Raw genomic sequence first — 10,909 nt, 5'->3', positions numbered from 1 at the left:
GCTTCCTGCAGCAATATATTCTGCTTCTGCAGTTGATGTGGAAATTGACTTCTGTTTCTTGCTAAACCAAGAAACAAATCTGCCTCCAAGAAATTGGCAGCTTCCACTAGTTCTTTTCCTGTCTATTTTGCATCCTGCAAAATCTGTATCTGAGTACCTATTAGCTTAAAATCTGATTATCTAGGATACCACAATCCTAGATCAGCTGTACCCTTGATGTACTTGAGAATTCTTTTCATAGCGATTAAGTGAGGTTCTCTTGGATCAGCATGAAATCTTGCACAAAGACAGGTAGCATACATGATATCAGGTCTACTTGCAGTTAAATAGAGTAAAGAGCCAATCATACCTTTGTAGTTAGTAATATCTACTGATGAACCAGTATCTTTATCTAACTTAGTTGCAGTAGCCATGGAAGTGGATGCAGTTGAACAATCTTGTATTCCAAATTTCTTCAGTAAATTTCTGGTGTACTTGGATTGAAAGATAAATGTACCTTCCTCATTTTGCTTGACTTGAAGTCCCAGAAAATAGCTGAGTTCTCCCATCATACTCATTTGATATCTTGACTGCATTAGTTTTGCAAACCTTTCACAGAGTTTGGCATTTGTAGAACCAAATATGATATCATCAACTTATATTTGTACCAAAAGTAGGTCCTTTCCATGGTTGAGGTAGAACAGTGTTTTATCAATTGTACCTCTTGAAATCCACTTTCTAGAAGGAATTGAGTTAAAGTCTCATACCATACTCTAGGAGCTTGCTTAAGGCCATAAAGTATTTTGTCAAGCCTGTAGACATGATTTGGAAATTTTGAATCTACAAAGCCCGGAGGTTGTTCAACATAAACCTCTTCTTCCAATTCTCCATTAAGAAAAAGCACTTTTCACATCCATTTGAAAGAATTTAAACTTTTTGTGAGCAACATAAGCCAATAAGATTCTTATGGCTTCCAATCTAGCAACTGGTGCAGATGTTTAATCATAATCAATACCCTCATGTTGAGACTAGCCTTTAGCAACCAGCCTTGCTTTATTCCTTATAGTTATGCCATCACTGTCAGTTTTATTTCCGAACACCCATTTTGTGCCAACAATGGATCTGTTCTTTGGTCTTGGCACTAGGGTCCAGACTTTATTTCTTTCAAATTCATTTAACTCTTCCTGCATTGCTTGCACCCAATCAGCATCTTGAAGAGCTTCTTCAACTTTCTTTGGTTCAGTCTGAGATAGAAAAGAATAATAGAGACATTCATTTAATGTTGCAGTTCTAGTTCTGACACCTATTTCAGGATCTCCAATTATTAAGTCAGGTGTATGCGATTTGGTCCACTTCCTTGCAGATTGAAGTTGACTTCTAGAACTGGATCCTCCCCCATGAACCATGCTGTCTCCATCAGCATTTTCTGATGCTCCCCTGTAGTTATGCTCTCTTAGACTTCAGAATTTGACTTGGATCCTTCAGGATTTGAAGTATCAGAGTTTCCAGAATTATCAGAATTTGGCTCATCAGAACTAGATGAATCAGAACTTGACGAGCCAGTGACAGGTTCTGATGCTTCTTGAGAGTATTGAGATGTGGTAGAATTTCTAGCTTGCTCCCCCTGGACAGGTGCATTTTCCTTTGGAGTTGTTACCACAGTTTCAATGACATCAGAACTTAACCCATCAGAACTTACATGATCAGATTTCAAGTCATCAGAATTTACAGAATCAGAATTTAAGTCTTCATTTTTAAATCTCAGCTGATCATGATCATTGAAATCTTCAAGTCCAGTAATCTTCTTATCATCAAATGATACATTGATAGATTCCATGACAACCCTTGTTCTTAAATTGTAGACTCTGAAGGCTTTTGTGGAAAGTGGATATCCAACAAAAATTCCTTCATCAGCTTTTAGATCAAATTTTGACAGCTGTTCAGGATGAGTCTTAAGAACAAAACACTTGCAATGAAATACATGAAAGTATTTCAGATTTGTCTTCTTTTTCTTCACCATCTCATATGGTGTTTTTCCATACTTATTTATGAGTGTAGCATTCTATGTAAAACAAGCAGTCTACACAGCTTCAGCCCAAAAGTAGGTTGGCAACTTTGCTTCATCAAGCATAGTTCGTGCAACTTCAATGAGAGTCCTGTTCTTTCTTTCTACAACTCCATTTTGCTGTGGAGTTCCACGTGCAGTAAATTCCTGTTTGATTCCATGCTCTTTGCAGAACTCTTTAATGATTGAATTCTTTAATTCAGTGCCATTATCACTTCTTATAATTTTAACAGAATCTTTGACCAACTTATCCAGCTGTCTGACATGATCATTTAGAGTAGATGTAGTTTCATTCTTCTTGTGCAAGAAGTACACCCAAGTGTACCTTGTGAACTCATCCACTATAACCATAACATATTTCTTCTTTGCAATAGACATGACACTGACTGGACCAAATAGATCAACATGCAGTAGGTGATAAAGCTCAAGAATTGATGACTCAGTTTTTCTCTTGAAAGAAAATTTTCTTTGGTTTGCCTTTTGACATGAATCACAAAGGCCATCAGGAGCAAATACTGATTTTAGAAGTCCTCTCACAAGATCTTTCTTTACAAGCTCATTTATGTTGTTGAAATTTAAATGAGAGAGTCTTTTGTGCCAATTCCAGCTTTCTTCAATTGATGCTCTACTCAACAGACATATTGCAGAACCATCAGTACTTGTTGAAATTCTGGCTTCATAAATGTTACCATGCTTGTAACCTTTCAGAACCACTGTGCCTGTAGAATTGCTTACAACTTCACAATGTTCTTCAAAGAAATCCACATGATAACCTCTGTCACAGATTTGACTCACACTTAGCAGATTATGTTTAAATCCTGAGACAAGAGCTACTGTTTCAATAATGACATTCCCAAGATTAATATTGCCATATCCCAGAGTTTTTCCCATGTTGCCATCTCCATAAGAAACTCCCGGGCCAGCTTTCTCCACAAAGTCTGAGAGCAGGGCTTTATTTCCAGTCATATGTCCTGAACATCCACTATCCAGTACTAGGATGTTTTTCCTGTTGCCCTGCAATCACAAAGACCACTAATGGTTAGTTTTAAGGACCCAGACTTGATTGGATCCTTTGGCCTTTTTAAGTTTGTTACCATTTGCAGCGGATTTAATATCAGAGTTTATGCTAACATGCTGTTTATCAGAACTTATATCATACTTTGCATCAGACTTTACACTAGAAGGAATTAAAGTAACTTTCTTCAAAGAAGGTTTTATTTGATAATAATCAGAGTACAAACTATGATATTCCTTACAAGTATAAATGGAATGCCATAAACTACCACAATGAAAACAAGGATTTTGTGGCTTAAACCTAACAGACTGACTCTTAACTCCTGACTTAGGAGATAAAGAGTTTATATTCTTAATCTTCCTGCAAAAAGAAGCAAGATGATTAGAGTTTCCAAGTTATAACATTTCTTTCTAGGAGCATTAGGAACATGCATATAATTATTGCTTTTATTCACACTTTCCTTCCCATTCCTATTTTTCCTAGCTACCTTTACCTTGTTGACATTCCTTATTTCTTTCAGCTTATGCTTCAGCTGCTTCTTAGTCATTAAGCCTGTGTTAACTTCAGCTGGTTTATCCTGTTCGAATTTGTTAGAAGTTGACTTTTCCTTAACTTTTGTCACAGACTCTTTCATTTTTTCAGAATCAGACTTTACAGTTTTAGCTATAAACTTAACAGGATTTACCTTTGGCTTAGCAGTCTGTTTAACAATAATTGGCTTAATTTGTTCGGTTCCTTTTTCACTTTTATCATCTCCATAACCTAAGCCCTCTTTCCAGTTTCCACTACTTAATAAGTTCTGAGTTATTCTGCTAGAGTTAGTCCAAGTCCTGATAATATCTCTTTCTTTTTCTAACTCAGTTTTTAGAGATTGATTCAGTTTTAGCAATTCATCTTTAACATAAAAAGCATCATCTCTTTCTTTCTGAGTTTGATGGAACATAACTAACTCTTTTTCCAAATAGTCATTCCTTTTCTTATAAGCAAGATTTTTAGAAGTTAATCTTTCACATGTTAAATTTTGATCTCTGTAACTAATAAACATGGTTTAAGATATAATCTCAACTCAGTAATATCATCAGTATGAAAAGCATAAGTTGTTTGAGGTACCTTCAATTCACAGTTTCAGGGCTGCCATCAGCATTTGCCATTGAAGCATAATTCACCTCATCTTCAGAATCTGAAGAGTCTGTCCAACTTTTCTTCTTTGTGATAAGTGCCTTGCCTTTGTCACTCTTTCCTTTCTTACAGTCAGGAGATATGTGGCCTCTTTCACCATAATTGTAGTATTTGACATTTGAGTTGTCTCCTCTGTCAGACTTTGCACTTTTGCCTTCATACTTTCTGAACCCTTTCTTATCAGAACTTCCACCTTTCTTGGAAAACTTCTTTCCCCTTCTGAATTTCCTATAGGCTATCTTTGTGATACCCTTCACCATAAGAGCACACAATTTCATCATCTCTTCATCAGCATCTATTGCAGGTAAACTTTCAGTTTCTGAATCATCATCATCATCAGAACTTGATGATTCTGAATCAGACTTTATGATGAGAGCCTTTCCTTTGTCTTTCTTTGAGATAGCCACCTTCGAGGATTCCTCCTCAGCTTTAAGAGCAACTTTCTTTGACTTCCTCCCATGTCTCTTGCTCCTTTGATCCATCTCAGGTTCATAAGTCTTGAGCATACCATAAATTTTATAAAGAGTAGTTTCATCAAGAGCATAGTTGTCACTCATAGTAGTAGACTTCAAATCCCAACTTTCAGGAAGAGCTAAGAGAAATTTTAGATTTGAATCTTTAAGATCATATTCCTTGTCCACCAGTGACAGATCATTCAAGAGTTTGATAAACCTGTCATATAAGTCAGTTAATGACTCATCAGCTTTCGAGTCAAAGTGCTCATACTCTTGAGCGAGTATAGTCCTCCTGTTCTTCTTGATTGCATCAGTTCCCTAACATCTTGTCTCCAAAGCATCCCATATCTCCTTTGCAGTCTTACAATGAATTACCCTGTTTGACATGACATTATCAATGGCACTATGCAGCAAATGCCTTACCTTTGCATCCTTGGCAATGGATGAGATATCTTCAGCTGTATACTCACTTTTCTCCTTTGGTATGGTCTTTGCTGGCTGATCTGCAACTACAACAGAGAGCTTGGTTGGCTTATGTGGTCCTTAATTAATTCTGTCAAGGTATTCTGGATCTGTAGCTTCCAGAAACATAGCCATCTTCACTTTCCATATGGGATACTCAGAAGGTCTCAGTATGGGAACCCTAATGGTCTCATGTCGACTGTGGGTTTGAGTCTTTTGAGTTTTTTCAGTTTTAGTGGGTTTGGTTGGAGTTTGTTCTTCTTCAGACATGATTGTTTGGATCTTTATTGTATGTGTGTTTACAAATAAGCTCTGATACCAATTGTTAGGTCACACAACACTGTAGAAGGGGGTTGAATACAATGTTTAATACAATCAAATCAATTTCGAACACAAGTAACAGTAAACATATATATTCAATATAATAAACTCTATTACAATGGAATTGTTCTCTCTCAGTGATGAACAAATATCACTAAGAGCTGTTAGGTTACAATGAATAATGTTTCTCAATAATGATAACACATATAGTGTAAACCTATGTCTGTGTTTATATAGTACACAGTTACAAGATAACTTCTAATTGATATGGAATATAATTCTTTCTCCTAAAATATATGAATCAGATATCTTATACAAGTCTTCTTATCTTCTAACTCTTTCCATACATATCTTATTTTGTTTTAGTCTCGATCTTCAATCATGTAAATCAGCTTCCTTCCTTAACTGCAAGTCCTCTCGCACTTAAGTCTGACATAACCTTTAGTTCTGATATAACCTTAAATTCTGACTTCCAATAAGTACTGATTCCAGTAAGTACTGATATTTCCTGTTTGTTAAGATCTGAAAACTAAACATGAAATATATTAGACATGACATCTCAAATATATTTAACATACTCGACTAGGGACCTTTAGGAATATTAATACTATTCTCATAATCTCATTTTTAAGTCACATACTTAGAGATATAGAATTCACGTATCATATTCCAAGGACATTTCTTAATCTAACATTTATATCGTAGTATATTAAGAATTAATAAATTATAAAAGGAATAATCAATAGAACATAAATATTAATAATCCAAGTGTCTTTAACTAAAAAACATCATAGTGTTGTCTCTAGGGAACAAACACTAACAAGTATTTCCCCTGTCAGGAATTGTGTTAGGAATTGATACTCTATTGTCAGGATTTGAATTTGGGTTGACAGGAGCAGCTTCGATCTGTAGTTGTCTTGATCACCTCAATATAGGCATGTCAATATCTTCACTTTTAGCATCAGCATCATCATTTATCAACTTAATAGCATTTCTTCTAGGTTCAGGATTGAGATATGAAGGATCAATTAGAAGTTTAGGAACCCGAGTCTCAGGAATCTCCTTAATCCTGATTCCACTAGACCTTGGCCTTCTTTGAGAGGGAACAATGGCTTAGGTAATAGTTGCATCTTTTTTCCACCCTTTCTACTACCATTAGTCTTCCTCTTTCCTCTAGAAGATCCTTGATTAGATGCTTGTATCTGATTCATAATTTCTTCTTATTGTTTAAGCATTTCTTCTTGTGACATATCTGGAAATTCAACAGCTAGATGGGTGAGTGCTCTTCTTTCAAATATTTTTTCTACTCTTCTATCTTTGTGACAAAGAATGATGCTTGCACCAACTTTAGTTTTGAAAGACTTTTAAAATTTATGTGCATCTTCAGGGTTATCAATTATTACCTCATCTCTGTCAGGAATTGCAGATCCTGACTGGTGCTTTTCCATAAGGATTTGAGAATGAGTAACTATTTTGGTTTTCACAGTCTTAGCACCATCCTTGGAGACATGAGTTGACTGGGAGGTTTGAGTTTATGTATGAATACCAGCTCTAGACTGAACTACCACAACATCAGATGTCTTCTTTGCTTGTTTATCACTATCATTATCAGGAATGGCATTTTTCCTCAAAACTGATTCAAGTGCACATTTTGTCTTTGGTACTACTATATCCCCCTTTTTAGCATCTAGACTTTGTAGAAGAGAGAGAATATCATCCAATTTGAGATTTGTTGCTTGTTGTTCTTCAATGGCAGCCAATCTCTTAGTCATATGCTCTTGCTTAGACTCCATGCTTAACATCCTTTTGACTAAACCATTGCTCTTATTTGTGCCTTCTATAGAGATTGAAAGATATGCAACTTCCTCTTTCATATCAGTATATGCTTCCTCTAATGAATAGATAGAAGAATTCATGCCCTTGATCAATATAGTATTGGCCTTAATAGAATTCTTGATGTCAGGATTTGAGACCAATTTAACAGCATGATCAACAATTAAATTTGCAGCCTCAAAAGAAATGCTTTTATGTGGCAACTTCCACGTATAATTCCATTCATGGGACCTAAGACCATCCAAAGGAGCATGACCTGATGAAGATCCAAAGTTAGACATTTTATATGCTTTCCATGCAGCTTTGAGTGCAGCATCATCAGGATTATTATCATTATCATCAGAATCACTGCTAAATGCTTCAGGAACATCAGGAATAGAGTTAGGAACTGGATCAACTTTGCCTTTGAGCTTTAAAACAGGATTTGATGTAGAAGGTCCAGTATCATGTGATGAACCTGAAATAAAAGAACCAAGAATACCTAAATCTCTCTTTTCTTTTAAAGTGATCTCATTACTTTGCACACATATATTACTGCCAATAGTAATATTTAGCTCACTTTTATCACTCTTATCTACCTCTTATTTTGCCAGTACATGAGACCGCCTCTCAATATTTATGTTTTTCTCTTGATCTTTTTTCACAAACTTAGTAGAGAGGCTCAACTCACTAGCAATAGAAGAAATAAGAGGGGGCAAAGAAGAGTGGTCTATAGTCATATAAATAGAGGTATCCCTATAAACATGTCTATTTATAATCATGCTATCAGATAAAAAAGATTAAGAAAGTAATGTACCTTTAGAGTGTGATTCCATGGATATAATAGATAAATGAGTGACAATAATGGCTCCTTTATTGTCTTTAGCGGTAACCAGCTCATCAGGAATTACTCTATCAGGAATAGATGCTCAGGAATTGACCTTATGTGAGGAATGGCTTGCTTGTCAGGAAATGACCCCTTGTTAGGATTTGATGTTGAGTCTGCAACAGTACTTTGAACTGTTGGTTCTTGTGTGACTGGAGGTTTAGAAGCTTCTTCAATCCTTTGAATTGAAGGTTCTTGTGAGCTTCCCTTAAAGATTGGGTTGTTAAGTGGTATTTATGACACTTATTTATGCTCTAATAAGCTTTGATTTGGTGTATTTGTACTCAAGCTATTTGTGTTTTAACGTGTTTTCAAGTGTTTTTGCATTTCAGACTTTACTTCGTGAATCAGGTGAATTAGCATTGTTTTGATGCTAATATGGTGTTTAGGATGTGCTGGAATAAAATCTTGAAAGGTTGTCTCAAAGATGCAAGGAATAAAGAAGAAAAAAGAAATTTTTGGCAGAAGGCAGGCATGCCCGCACTGGTGTTGCGCGCGGCCGCGCAGGGAGAACAGGATGTTTGCGCGCCCGCGCTGGTGAAGCGCGCGGCCGCGCTGGGTCGGGATAAACAAATCCTGATTCTTTTATAATTCGAATTGCTGGACTTCTAGGATGCATGGACTGCTATATAAACATAACTTAGGTCGTTTTTTAAGAGATATTCAGAGATATCAAGACATCAAGCAAGGAGAAGATGGTAAGAGACCTTTTGGGCACAATTCAACAAAGGCGAAGTCGATCTAGTTTATTCTTGTAAATCTTTGTTTTGAGTTATAATTTGGATGGTTATTTCTTATTTTTCTGAACCTTTACTCTTGTTTGTACTTTGGTTTATTTATTCGTATAAAGACTATGTTTGCTATATCATATTTTCATTGGAACCCATGTTGGCGATGAGTTCGATTATGGGCTAATCATTATCATGGGGTTCTAGCGGATTTATTTATAGATTTCTTTAGTTGAATTGTTTCGATACCTTAGTGTGTGGTGATTGTATGATATCTTAGTTATGGTTGTGCGTATTCGTCTTGTGAGCATCGCGAATTTATAAGATAGTGTGTTAATTCTTAATGAAGCGAAAGTGAATATAAGGATTTAGAACTTGCCATGCTAGTATAGGTTCATGTATTTTTATGCATGATTCATAAATAATTTTAACCATCTTACTTGCTCTATGTAATCAAGATAGATAACTTGTGCTTAAACCGTTATGTTGTCAAATTCTATAGACATATAGGGTCTCAATATAATTGGTGCCTATTCAGCTTCTATCTCTTTTGTGGATGTCTGGTAGAATGGTACTCGTGCAACGAAAGTTGGCGTTTATCAGTTTCGTGTTGTCTGATTAGTGTTATCACCATTGCATGTTAAGGTTAAGAACAATAAGGCTATTGAATGAAGTACTCAATGAAGTTAGAATCCCATGTTTGTCATATATATTAACGCAGTCTATCTTATTCTCGTAGTTATAATAATTAGTTTAATTCTAAGTTATAAACAACTTTACTTTGTTATCATCTTAGAATTGAATAATAACCAAACATTGTTGCTTAGGTGCGTAAATTAAATAGTTAACCAATACAGTCTCTGTGGGATCAAATCTAATTTATATCTTATACTACTTGCGAATTCATATATTTGCGTGTAATATTAGCACGTGTTTAGCGACTGACAAGTTTTTGGTGCCGCTATCGGGGACTGCAATATTAATTACTAGTTTATGTGCTTTCCATCAGTGGTCGTTAAAGTTTATTGACTCGGACATTGTTACTTATTTGTTTCCTTGTTTTATTTCAGGTGATCTAGCGAGGGTGTATGCATACGCGTTCGCTTACTCGTAAGAGAACACTGGATAAAGCTGAGGAAGAACTTGTGGTAGTTCGTAGGGAAGTTTTTGAGGAAAAAAAGAAGGTAGAAGAAGAAGAGAAAGTTGAAGAGCCAATTGTAGTAGCTATGGGTGATCAAGCAGAAAATCTGAAGGCTTTGATGGACTATTCTAAGCGTAAGATTAATGACATTCAGTCTAGCATCATTAGACCAGCCATCAGGGCTAACACTTTTGAGATCGAGTCAAGCACGATCCAGATGATACAAAACTTAGTTCAGTTTGGGGGTTCTCCTACCGAAGACCCCAACATGCATATCAGGGATTTCATCGAGATCTGAGACACTTTCAAGTTCAATGATGTGTCTGAAGATGCTATCAAGCTACGTCTCTTTCCATTCTCTTTGGGGGACAAAGCTAAGTGTTGGTTACATTCTCTACCAGCACGGTCTATCACCACTTAGGAAGATCTTGCTCAAAAGTTTCTCACTAAATTCTTCCCCATGGCGAAGACTGCCGTAATCAGGAATGCTCTTACTCAGTTTGCTCAACAAACTGGAGAATCTCTGTGTGAGGCTTGGGATCGATATAAGGAGATGTTAAGGAAGTTCCCACACCATGGCATGCCTGATTGGATGATTAGCAACTGTTTCTACAATGGATTGGGTGCTACTTCTAGACCCATGCTTGATGTAGCATCAGGTGGAGCCTTGTGGGCTAAGAGCTACGATGAAGCTTATGAACTTATTGAACTGATGGCGGCTAATGAGTACCAGAATCCTTCCCAGAGACTGACTCAGGGAAAAGTAGCAGGAATTCTGGAGTTAGACGCAGCAACTGCTATAGCTGCCCAACTTAAGGCTTTGACAATGAAGGTGGACACCTTGGCGAATTATGGAGTTAATCAAA

The 10,909-nt window shown here is 36.3% G+C and overlaps 1 non-coding gene across 1 annotated transcript; it reads right to left on the bottom strand.

The window, feature by feature from the left end:
* Nucleotides 1-10,518: 10,518 nt before the first annotated feature.
* Nucleotides 10,519-10,625, bottom strand: LOC141688403 (small nucleolar RNA R71). The gene has a single exon (XR_012561847.1). It is a non-coding gene; the product is annotated as a small nucleolar RNA R71 (small nucleolar RNA).
* Between the last annotated feature and the right edge of the window lie 284 nt (nucleotides 10,626-10,909).

The sequence above is a fragment of the Apium graveolens genome, chromosome 9 (assembly GCF_009905375.1).
Source record: "Apium graveolens cultivar Ventura chromosome 9, ASM990537v1, whole genome shotgun sequence".
Lineage (NCBI taxonomy): Eukaryota > Viridiplantae > Streptophyta > Magnoliopsida > Apiales > Apiaceae > Apium > Apium graveolens.
This window is presented reverse-complemented; position numbering and strand designations above follow the sequence as displayed.